The following is a 13,180-nucleotide window of genomic DNA, read 5'->3' as shown; positions in this document are numbered from 1 at the left end:
GAATGGCTGCACGGATATTAATAAAATTTTGTGGGTGTCATTAGATTAATCCAGTAATAGTTTAGATTTACAATTTGATCCCTTAGAAAATGATTTTTTGGTTATTAATTAACACTTGAAGGTGGTGTTAGTTTTGAAGATAGGTTAGTTTCACAACCCGGTTTTGCTTATTATATACTTAGAACATTAGGGGCTTTTTCCTGGTTGAATTTGAGTGGAAATTTATGTTATGATATGTTTCTATTTATTGGTGTTTTGGCTTGGTTTGAAGGAAACATTTATTTTACAGAATGCAGATATAGGTATAATTATTTTGTTGTAGTAATGTTGATCTTAAATTTGTTATCAAATTAAAAGATTTTTTGTGGAAGAGGAGGATGACACAGACAGACATAGGTAACCTTTTATGGGCATAACGCGTAGTTACATTCGGGTCCATTCTCTCTTGATACACCAGAGACTTCACCAGAGCCTTGCTGACATTATAAAGCGTCGATTAAACATATGTATTAATTCGAAAGCCGAAAGTACATTGGACGAGTATCGAACCGGGGGCTCCGGGATAAGAGTCGACGGTTCTATCACTACGCCATCGACGCTTTATAGTACATATAATATTAAATTTATTTCGTATCACATCGTTTGTCCGCGATGAACTCCTAAGCTAGTGAATCAATTTTAATCAATTAATATTGTACACTGTATGCATTTTGATCCAAATTGACAGATGGTATAGTTTTTATTTTGATCAATATATTTTAATTTCAAATTTTATTTTTGTATGAATTGAAATGTACTTTTGACGCACAGTTTGACAGTTCAGCTCTGACATTATTTCCTTACAAGAACAGGACCTAGGTAATAATTACACAAATACAATTTAAAAAAAAATATTATCAACGCTGCGGGACTCGAACCCACGACCTGCGGCGTTCCGTGCCGGTGCTCTAACCAACTGAGCTAACCGTTTGAGTGACGTATCGTCATAAAATCTTGTATGCTTTGTTCAACTCTCAGGTTGTGGCTTCATCTACAGGATCTACTTTACAGTTGAAAACCTGCTCAACCCCCGACTTCAGATGTCGCTCTTGTAATAATTATTGTAATGTAAGGTAAAAATATTTTAAATTTTGATATGAAATTTTGTTTATATGCATTTGTGTATGTGAAGCCAAGCACATCGGATACCAGCTAGTATTATATCATTATTCAGAAATATATTTTTTTAAATTTCTCTCTATTCACGATGAATCTTAAAGATTTTTACGGCATTTGACAGATTCTCACGAACAGGGGGTCTATTACCAAAATCGAAAGCCGAAGTTTCGGTCCGGAACGAAAGAACGACGAACTTCAAATTAAATCTTATTACGAAAACACTTCGGATCCGAATAGTGCGGGCGGTTTTCGTGTCGGAACCATAGACACAAGTGAATTTGGGAATAAGGTAAACGAAAGAAAAAATGTCTAATCGCGAACTTCGTTGCGATCTTCAGATCCGAAACACTTTCTCAATAAGAAATACTACGATCCGTCAACCGAAACTTCGTATTTCGATTTTCGTATATAATTATGAACTCTGTCGTCTGTCAGACCATCGAGTATTTTATTTATTAATTAATATTTTACTTATTAATTTAATTATACCGTACGTGTCTAGGACGTGTGTTTGTCACTTTACTGTATCTAAGATCTGCAGCTTCAATAAGAATACGTAACCTTGGGGTTACCTTTAATAAGAATTATGTTATATTAATTAAAATAAAATTAAAATCTTGGGATGCTATTCATGAATATAATTCTGAAGCTGGTATGATCTGCTATTTGAAAATATTAGATGAATTAAACGGGTTTTAGAGTTGAACTGAATATATATAAATAATAATATATAAATACAACGCCTTAAATTCTTTACACATGAAAACATTGAAATGTAAATTTTAAACAATTAATTATACATTTATTTTCGGAGTCCTTCTCTTGAAATATGAAAGTTTTTGTTAAAAACCTTGACGACTGCAGATATAGACGATCGTTAATAACTTTAAATTCGATTTTTTTCCGATATCTGTCTGATATTGCCCACTAAGTAATTTAATATTCACCCCCCCCCCCCCCCCCCCCCCCCTCTCGATGTTTGGCGTTCGTCTTCGAGTGCGGTGAGGAGCAAGCAGTGCGATGTTCAAGGAACTTTCTTCCACGTACAACCAAACTGTGGAATAAGCGTCCTTGTATGGGCTTGTGTATTCAAGACGATAGGACATATTATGTACCTTTAAAAAAGGGCGTATAATCCTGTGATTCCTCTGGTGTTGCAACAGAATGTGGGCGGCGGTGATCACTTAACAGGCTTGTTTGTCCTCCTCGTCAGTGAAAAAAATATTCTTTTGTGTACCTTCATTAACAATTATAAACTGAAAGGCAACAGTTATTATTTTAATTTCCTTAAACTATTTCTTGTTACAATTATTTAGGATCTAGGTCGTAAATAGCACCAATACCGCAATTTTTTAGCACAAATATGGTATAAATATCGGCTGCATTGCCCCATCATAATAATTTTTGTTCCGCTCAGCTCAAAATTTTTACCTATAACATAAGTACATACACATAATTTAACGTAAAAAAAAAGGAACGAAGTTCCTTCGGCTAATGTAGAATCGACACAATTCAATTTTATGTAGGTTTTGATTTGGATTTTTCTCTTAAATTTTGCAGTATAGTTTTTATTTAAGTACAGGAAAGTATTGAGGAAATTCAGTATTTTAGGAAATAATAAATTACGTAAAATAAAAAAAAAATTGTAATCCAAATTATCAATTAAAATAACAAAATATGTCTCTATATTTTTGTTTGACAACATAGTATAGAAATAATTACAAAAGTCGCGCCTGCGCACGTCTCATTTAACGGTTTTATTCCACGGACTTTTTCTTACGGTTTTACTATCACATTTTTTTCAGTTCGGTCCCGCAGCAAAATCCCTATCTCCTCCAAGCCTGCCGTAAGGAACTTCGTTCCAATATTTTTTGATGTGAAGCTTCTAATGCAACTTCCAACAAGGTTGCGTTAAACGTTTAACGCTACGATGGAGAGGGTACGAAAGAACTGTTGCGTTAAACTTTTAACGCGCCTGGTTTGGAGGGTTTTGATGTATTGTTTTTTTTTTGATGCAGTTTTTGCAAGAAATATTGAAAAAATAGAACTCAAACATTTCATATCTTACTTTAGTTATCATAATCCCATTATAAATGTTATATAATTGGATATTTCTCCACTAAAAAATGTTAATTAAAAGATTCGATCAATTGTGAATTCTAAGCAATGTTAATAAAGTTTGTCTTAAAGAAACAATATGATTTCACTAATTATCAATTTCTATCCCTATCATTTCCAAAATAACGAAGTTTCGCTACTTCCGCGCGGAGAGACTCCACTCACTATTTTTTTTATCATAATATCATTGTTTCCCCTCTGGTTCCAGACAAAAATCGACTTATCGGACTGACAACGAAGGACTAAGAAACTAAACTAACGACTTATTTTTGGCAGGGATAATCATGGTTTAAGAAACACATTTTAAAACTATTTGAAACACAATAATATCAAAAAATAATCCCAGGTCGGTCAAATAATCACTGCAATGTAGGCGTAATAACTTTAATGAATATAGATTGGTATTCTTTTGTCGTGTGAATTACTTTACCCTTGGACGCTTCACTTAATCAAGTAATTACACATTAGTACATAGTTTTAGTTCGACAGCAAAAAGGCCAATTTTGTACGCAATGAGTATTTTGTAATAAATCGGATATTACATCTGTTTCGGGCAATTTGAAATAATACTTTTAGCTCCTTTTATAAAGATTAAATTGTCGGTTCACTTCGACGGTAATGCAATTTAATATTTTCTTTTATTAATTCTTATATATTATTCATTAAATCTATAGCACATTACATTACTTATTAGCTAGATAACATAAAACAAAACATTGGCCAACAGTGATGAAAACAACAAAAAAAAAAAACTTAAATTCTTAAATAATCTGCTTGGGGTAAAATATATTTCATAAAAAAATATTTTCATATATCAGCAAAGAGAAAAAATAGTAAGAAAAGTGATAAGCATGACTTGATACCACGACTAGGGTTGGCTCCAGAAGAAGAAACTTCTTAAAGGTCTAGAACACAGCACACACACATCTATTTCCTACGACATACAGTTTTGTATAGTAAGAAAGGTAAACAATCAAATTTCAATTGTGCAGAAGTGCTAAGCAACGAATGTTTTTTTTTATGATAATAAGGGGCGAGACGGGCAGGATTTTCAGCTGATGGTAATTGATACGACCTGCCCATTACAATGCAATGCCGCTCAGGATTCTTGAAAATCCCCAAAAATTCTGAGTGGCACTACAGCTGCGCTCATCACCTTGAGACATAAGACGTTAAGTCTCATTTGGCCAGTAATTTCACTAGCTACGGCGCCCTTCAGACCGTAACACAGTAATGCTTACACATTACTGCTTCACGGCAGAAATAGGCGCCGTTGTGGTACCCATAAGGGTACCCATTAGATCATCATCATCTATCATCATCATCGTCTACGTAGACTGTGAAAACGCCGAAAAAATTGTGGTTGACAGTTAACCACAATTTTGAACAATGCACGCACACTAACACAAAGCGACATACAAAAGTCAGCTGAACGTCCTTTTTTTTCATAAAAAAAATCGCGAGGGTAGGCGTAGCTTGTGACGCACACTAAAGTCATAAACCTGGCCTGCTGTCATCGGTTTTCTAACAGCAAGAGGCTTTATCTAGTATAAAATATCAAAGATAAAGACATTATAACGGAGTTGGTTCCCTCCGCGTTGCCTAATGGCAGGTTTTTGATCACTCTTTTGCTGTTTTCAATACTTTTATATACTTTTATATATTTTTTTTATACCCATGTTATAATGACATGAAAAAAATGCGGTAGGTTGTCTGGTCCGAAGTTTTTGAACAGAATACCTTCATTGGGTAGAATGTGTCATTCATGGGGTATTTATTATATTACTAGCTGACCCGACAGACGTTGTTCTGTATACAGATATTATAGTATAATAAACAAAATGATGTGTTTTATGAATTTGTCAATAATAGAAAATATGACCATACAAAACAAATATTGGAAATTAGAATAACTGCTTTAGATTGTAAATTTTCTCCCACAATGTCAACAACCACTTCGTCAATGGTGAGTGAATTACACCTCCTTGTGTGTTCACCGGCAGGTGTTTTGTCAGCTCGAATGACAATATTATAGCTGTTTAATTTGCACGAACTCGTTGCATTCTAAGCCTATGTACTTCATTGTCACTCTCAAACTTACGACTTATCAGTCTAAATAAAAATAATCTGATAGATAGTTAACAACTGTTGTTAATCTACCAACTATAGTGAGTGAAAAAGTTAAAAAGATAATAATATAAAGATTCTAATCTTTCAATTTCAAACAAAACAAAATTGATGTTTTTTTTTAATTCTGAGCATTCTCATATTTATTCACGTTCCCTGGCCTTCCAAAAATAATTCAAGACGAAAATTAGCCAAATTGGTCCAGCCGTTCTCGAATTTTAGTGAGGCTTACGAACAGCAATTCATTTTTATATATACAGATTTATTTACCGAAGCGAGGCCAAACCCACAATCCGTTGTTGGCAGCATTTAATACACTTGGAAAATGGGCTCAAAATTTTGTTAATTTTAATTAAAGTACATGTTATACAGGACTAACACAGACATATATCATGGACTTAAGGTTTTCGTACGATTATTCTAGACCCAGAGCTTTAACAATTTAAGAAATTAATATCTACAAATAAATCTTTAAAAATTAAAATATATAATTATTATTTTTAAAATATTGGCGCTTTAAACCAGAATCGAGTCAAGGTAAAGTAAATGTATTTTTCACTTTTGTAAAGTTATGGAATGCGGTTTTATATTCCGGTTAAGTTCTTAATACGTTTAAACTATACACTTGTTTTTGAAGTAAATCTACTTTGGGCGCGATTTGAGTGTACCTACTCGTAAATCAGATCTTTTTCTGACGAGATAATTGCTAAGAACTCTGTCTTACTGTAAGTGTACTCAATTTACGTAATGTATTACTAGTAAAATTTTGACACTAAATGACTAACGGCCGTTTTCAATAACCTATCTATCCTTAGTTTAACTTACTAGAGGTAGACAAATCTATCCTTTTACGCTTACTTACATTTCAATTATCTAACAACATAAAGCATTGGACTATAACTATATGGGACATAACTATGGATAGATAAGATCTTGTTATTAAACGGTGACAGCAATGTATTTGTAACTAGAGATACATAATTGAAAACGGCCGTAAATGAGTTATCTAATATTCAAAAACTGCCACCAATTCTACTGTGGCCAACTGAGAATACACATGAAAAATTCAGTACTATTGAAAATATCCGCTAACAAATCAACGCAAAAACATTTAGAAGATAATCCTTATGCCTGATTTGTATTTTTTTACTCTTTTTTAATAATTCCCTTTTCTTTTTCTTTTTTTTTATTACATTGTACAATTTGAACCATGAACCCTACTGTAGTGTCCCTTCTGTCTGTAATAGTCTTGTTAAATCAACTACGCTGGCAGTAGGGTTAAGTAGGAAAAACTTACGCATTCTAACCAGGACACAAACAGATAAAACATTAACCTCTTCATCCTAGGCCTCAGATATTGCAGAGCGTGTACATTCTGTAATAGTACTCATGAAACCAACGGGGCTTCATGTGTATAGATGAAACCCAACGGGTATATGCACTATTGCTTGAAGTTATACAGGAAGCTATCACAATAGATCTCATTGGTCGCAGTGAAACAGTGCACTGAACTGTACACTTAAGCCGCTTTAGAAGCCATAACCATACATTGTAGTACGAATAAATCTGACTCGCTGTTATGTTTATTAAGCTATTGCATAGCTTCTATCGCGGGCCTTGAGCGGGAGACCGAATCCAGAAATTCCGTACACCCCACTTACTAGATGTATATAGATATTTCGCCACGTTCATTACAGTTGCCGTGGAACAGCGGTTATCACGTATGCTTTTATTATCATAATAATTTATATTTAAATATTATCCTAATAATAATGTATTAATATTCCGTTTAATTCATTGCATGTCCATAATTTTCTTCGGTATCGGTATGCAATATTTTATAATTTTTTATTTATTGATTTTTTTTCTAACGGAAGTCATATTCTTCAGCAGTCACCGTGTGTTCGTAGCTTTCGTTATTTAACTTTAGTAATAAATGTAGAATATCGGGACTATAGGACTTGTAGTCTGGCCACAAATATTGTTACAACTTAAAAACTCTTTTTTTTTTTTAAAAACATGGCTCACTATGAAGTATAACTAAGAAGTTCAGATCCTTAATACCTGCTGGGTAACTTCATAGTTTCAAGAGTAAATACCACCGTGTCCCCAGATTCCTTAGCTTTTCTTTACCTTCAGCCACACGTCGCAGCCGTCGATGCACATGGGAAATGACACCCTGACCCAAACGTCAAAGGAAAATCAGATCTTCAAGCATTATTTTTGCCTCCAATTTGACTTTTAACGACTGCTTTCCATAGTCGTACGTCACCACTACCAACTCGCGGTGTCAGAGCTCTATGACGGAAGTACCGTTCAGACAAAAACTACTTTCCCAGCTCTAGCTATTTTCCTTAGACGTAAAGAAGTCGAGCAGGCCGGATGCATTTCTCTCACCGTATTCAGAACATGTACATCTCTGTTATGGCTGGTGGTGTTTATTGTAGTATTCTTTCCAAAACCCGTATTCCCGGACTCATGGAGGTCACCCCAGACCTTTGGCTATAACCTTGCTGCTCTCCAAAATCATGGAAAGCCTAATGAACACGACTGATTTTACGGCTTCAACAAGCTGCAAAAGGTGTTTCTCACAAATCTTCCTTCGTTTGGTCTGCCCGAGAATTATGCAATAGACCACTAGCTTCCTCACTCATTGTCTGGTGTTACCCGAAGCTATGTGCTATCTCCTACACTATTTCTTCTGTTTCCCCGCCATCTGGATATCTGGTGTTCTTCTACATTGCGATTTTCAAGGCTCTTTATTCGACCCACAACCAAAGTATGGAATATTGAGCGGTCCAGGACTATTTTGCACCTTTAAAGTCAAAGTTAAATAAACTTTATTCAAATAGGCTTAATCTAAGCGCTTCTCAATTGTCACTACAAATATTTCTTTTAAATTACTGAATTTACCATATGTTCGTATAATATTTAGATAAGAGCGTATAGTTTGCCTTTGCTTCTTGATTTATATATAATGCTTCAGTTATAATATAATCTAAAAATTAAAGTAGCCTTATATTTTTGGATCATCTGGATCCTTTCGGGGACTCACTCAAAACATTCCGAAGTAAAATTTTATTATGTGATAAATTAAATAATTTGTAATATTAACAAAATATATTTTATATTTAGCTGATTTCAATTTAGCGAACTACCTAGACCTATTTCACTGTGTTTTTTTTCTCGGTAATAAGTTAATACGTTTTTTAAATTATGTATAAGCTTCATAATAATTGCATGCTGTATCTACATTAAACGATAATGCATCGAATAAATAAATAAAAAAAATATTTTGAGATATCTGCCCGTCAAAATCGCTTCAGCTGTATCGAAGGTAAACTAAGTACGCACAGGCAGACGAACATTAATTTGACATTAAAAAGGATCCGTTAGTTTTTAAAGATTAAAGAGTTTAAAGATCAGTATGCTCGAAGGTCAAAACCCGGCCGTAAATACCAATTCAGACCACCATGATGTAATAAGTGATGAAGTGCAACGTGACCTGCGTGTCCACACGATCCTTACATTAGGCCCTGTCAAGTAGCCGCAGACCATGTCACTTACAATTACCTAACTTAACTTACGCATGAAGTATTTATTATTAAATTATGAAGCATGTATTCCTCCACAGCGTTACGATTTCATATGGTTCGCCAAAGGCTGTTCGCAAAAAATTGTAGAAATTACAATTAAATAATTTGTTATTTTTAAAATGTTATCGCTCACTTCTGGGTTAATTAAATTAAATTTGTAACCAAAATTTATGAACGATGCGTGACTTGAACCCGCGATCTCTCGAGTTCCGTTCGAGTGCCCTTCCACTGAGCCAACTGTTCAAGTAACGTATAGATCATAAATATTGGTATGTGTTGCCTACGATGCGGGAGCGTCTCCGGCATCGTTCATAAATTTTGGCTACAAATTTAATTTAAGGCGAGGTTTTCCCAACACTTTAGGTAAAAATTGAGCGAACGTTAGATTCGATAGGTACGCATGGACACGGGCGTCGGGCATCGCTGAGAACGAACCGAGCGATGCGGGTCAACGACCGCCGACCCAAAGGACCGCGTAATTTTTTTTAAACTTATAGTTGTGGTAGAGTACGGAATTACTGTGATAATATTTTTTATGCATTTTTGAAGTAAATCTTTTTTATCGACGTATGAGAGAAATGTTATATTACGCGCAAAATTATGATTTCAACATTATGGATATCGTATCCGAGATTCTCGAGGGTGCAGAGAACGATTGTGTGATCATTTTTGAAATCCAAGATGGCCACCGCTCAAAATTCGTCCTCAACACCCTCGAGTACCTCGAAAACGGTATCCATATTGCTGAAATCATAATTTTGTGCGGCGGCCATCTTGGATTTCAAATATGATCACACAATCGTTCCCGGACCCTCGAGAACCTCGGACACGATATCCATATTGCTGAAATCATAATTTTGTGCGGCGGCCATCTTGGATTTCAAAAATGATCACAAAATTGTTATCTGCACCCTCGAGAACCTCAGACACGATATCCATATTGCTGAAATCATAATTTTGTGCGGCGGCCAAATTGGATTTCAAAAATGATCACAAAATCGTTATCTGCACCCTCGAGAACCTCGGACACGATATCCATATTGCTGAAATCATAATTTTGTGCGGCGGCCATCTTGGATTTCAAAAATGATCACAAAATTGTTATCTGCACACTCGAGAACCTCGGACACGATATCCATATTGCTGAAATCATAATTTTGTGCGGCGGCCATCTTGGATTTCAAATATGATCACACAATCTTTCCCGGACCCTCGAGAACCTCGGACACGATATCCATATTGTTGAAATCATAATTTTGTGCGGCGGCCATCTTGGATTATAAAATGATCGCAAAATCGTTATCTGCACCCTCGAGAACCTCGGACACTATATCCATATTGCTGAAATCATAATTTTGTGCGGCGGCCATCTTGGATTTCAAAAATAGCCACAAAATCGTTATCTGCACCCTCGAGAACCTCGGACACGATATCCATATTGCTGAAATCATAATTTTGTGTGGCGGCCATCTTGGATTTCAAATATGATCATACAATCGTTCTCTGCACCCTCGAGAACCTCGGACACGATATCCATATTGCTGAAATCATAATTTTGTGCGGCGGCCATCTTGGATTTCAAATATGATCACACAATCTTTCCCGGACCCTCGAGAACCTCGGACACGATATCCATATTGTTGAAATCATAATTTTGTGCGGCGGCCATCTTGGATTATAAAATGATCACAAAATCGTTATCTGCACCCTCGAGAACCTCGGACACTATATCCATATTGCTGAAATCATAATTTTGTGCGGCGGCCATCTTGGATTTCAAAAATAACCACACAATCGTTCCCGGACCCTCGAGAACCTCGGACACGATATCCATATTGCTGAAATCATAATTTTGTGCGGCGGCCATCTTGGATTTCAAATATGATCATACAATCGTTCTCTGCACCCTCGGGAACCTCGGACACGATATCCATATTGCTGAAATCATAATTTTGTGCGGCAGCCATCTTGAATTGCAAATATGATCACACAATCGTTCCCGGACCCTCGAGAACCTCGGACACGATATCCATATTGCTGAAATCATAATTTTGTGCGGCGGCCATCTTGGATTTCAAAAATGATCACAAAATCGTTATCTGCACCCTCGAGAACCTCGGACACGATATCCATATTGCTGAAATCGTATTTTGTGCGGTGGCCATCTTGGATTTTAAAAATGATCACAAAATCGTTATCTGCACCCTCGAGAACCTCGGACACGATATCCATATTGCTGAAATCGTATTTTGTGCGGCGACCATCTTGGATTTCAAAAATAATCACAAAATCGTTATCTGCACCCTCGAGAACCTCGGACACGATATCCATATTGCTGAAATCATAATTTTGTGCGGCGGCCATCTTGGATTTCAAATATGATCACACAATCGTTCTCTGCACCCTCGAGAACCTCGGACACGATATCCATATTGCTGAAATCATAATTTTGTGCGGCGGCCATCTTGGGTTTCAAATATGATCACAAAATCGTTATCTGCACCCTCGAGAACCTCGGACACGATATCCATATTGCTGAAATCATAATTTTGTGCGGCGGCCATCTTGGATTTCAAAAATGATCACAAAATCGTTCTCTGCACCCTCGAGAACCTCGGACACGATATCCATATTGCTGAAATCATAATTTTGTGCGGCGGCCATCTTGGATTTCAAATATGATCACACAATCGTTCCCGGACCCTCGAGAACCTCGGACACGATATCCATATTGCTGAAATCATAATTTTGTGCGGCGGCCATCTTGGATTTCAAAAATGATCACAAAATCGTTATCTGCACCCTCGAGAACCTCGGACACGATATCCATATTGCTGAAATCATAATTTTGTGCGGCGGCCATCTTGGATTTCAAAAATGATCACAAAATCGTTATCTGCACCCTCGAGAACCTCGGATACGATATCCATATTGCTAAATCATAATTTTGTGCGGCGGCCATCTTGAATTTCAAAAATGATCACAAAATCAAAATCGTTCTCTGCACCCTCGAGAACTTCGGACACGATATCCATATTGCTGAAATCATAATTATGAGCGGCGGCCATCTTTGAATTCAAAAATGATCACAGAATCGTTCTCTGCACCCTCGAGAACCTCGGACACGATATCCATATTGCTGAAATCATAATTATGAGCGGCGGCCATCTTCGAATTCAAAAATGATCACAGAATCGTTCTCTGCACCCTCGAGAACCTCGGACACGATATCCATATTGCTGAAATCATAATTTTGTGCGGCAGCCATCTTTGATTTCAAATATGATCACACAATCGTTCCCGGACCCTCGAGAACCTCGGACACGATATCCATATTGCTGAAATCATAATTTTGTGCGGCGGCCATCTTGGATTTCAAAAATGATCACAAAATCGTTATCTGCACCCTCGAGAACCTCGGACACGATATCCATATTGCTGAAATCATAATTTTGTGCGGCGGCCATCTTGGATTTCAAAAATGATCACAAAATCGTTATCTGCACCCTCGAGAACCTCGGACACGATATCCATATTGCTGAAATCATAATTTTGTGCGGCGGTCATCTTGGATTTATCTAACTTCCCTAAAGTACATATATACAAAAATCTCGCGTGGCATAATATTCAAAATAATATTACGTATATTTTATTTTAGTACTTTCCGACTTACTTACATACATATTTCAACAAATAGGTACGCTGTCGCATCATCATTATTTTTTTAGTATCATTCCCGCTTTGTACTTTTTCGCTCTTACGTTATGTGAGCCGTGGTCACGGGCGTACTGCTGGCTTGAGCGAGCATGCAACCAAGGCGTCGCGTTTGGTTTATTACGAAAAAAATTAATATAAAATAATTCACAAAGCGTATTGATAAATCCCACAGTTAAAACTTATAAATACTAATAAACTATCGAATAAAATAAGTTTTGTGTTTATAGCTATCATAGTTTTATGATAATATAAACAATTCAAATAAAAAAGACTATTTTTCAAAAAATAAATCTATCGAGATCTTTTTTCGTAATCGTGTTTTCAAAACAGCGATAATTTAGATAAAGAAATGAAGATAAACATGTCAAAAAATTGGAACCGTAGTATTTGTAGAAGTATTTTAAGTAGGTTTTTAAAAATGTTACTTTTTAGGACTATAGCGCCTTAAGCTATAAAAGTAATAA

The 13,180-nt window shown here is 36.0% G+C and overlaps 1 long non-coding RNA gene across 1 annotated transcript; it reads right to left on the bottom strand.

Annotated features, from left to right (window-relative positions):
- Positions 1-11,060: 11,060 nt before the first annotated feature.
- LOC126974051 (uncharacterized) lies at positions 11,061-12,589 on the bottom strand. The gene is made up of 3 exons (XR_007731469.1): positions 12,316-12,589; positions 11,712-11,911; positions 11,061-11,114 (listed from the first exon to the last, which is right to left on the bottom strand). It is a non-coding gene; the product is annotated as an uncharacterized LOC126974051 (long non-coding RNA).
- Between the last annotated feature and the right edge of the window lie 591 nt (positions 12,590-13,180).

The sequence above is a fragment of the Leptidea sinapis genome, chromosome 31, assembly GCF_905404315.1.
Source record: "Leptidea sinapis chromosome 31, ilLepSina1.1, whole genome shotgun sequence".
NCBI classification, from domain to species: Eukaryota; Metazoa; Arthropoda; class Insecta; order Lepidoptera; family Pieridae; genus Leptidea; species Leptidea sinapis.
Note: the sequence above shows the minus strand (reverse complement) of the source record. Positions and strands in the feature narration are given on the sequence as shown.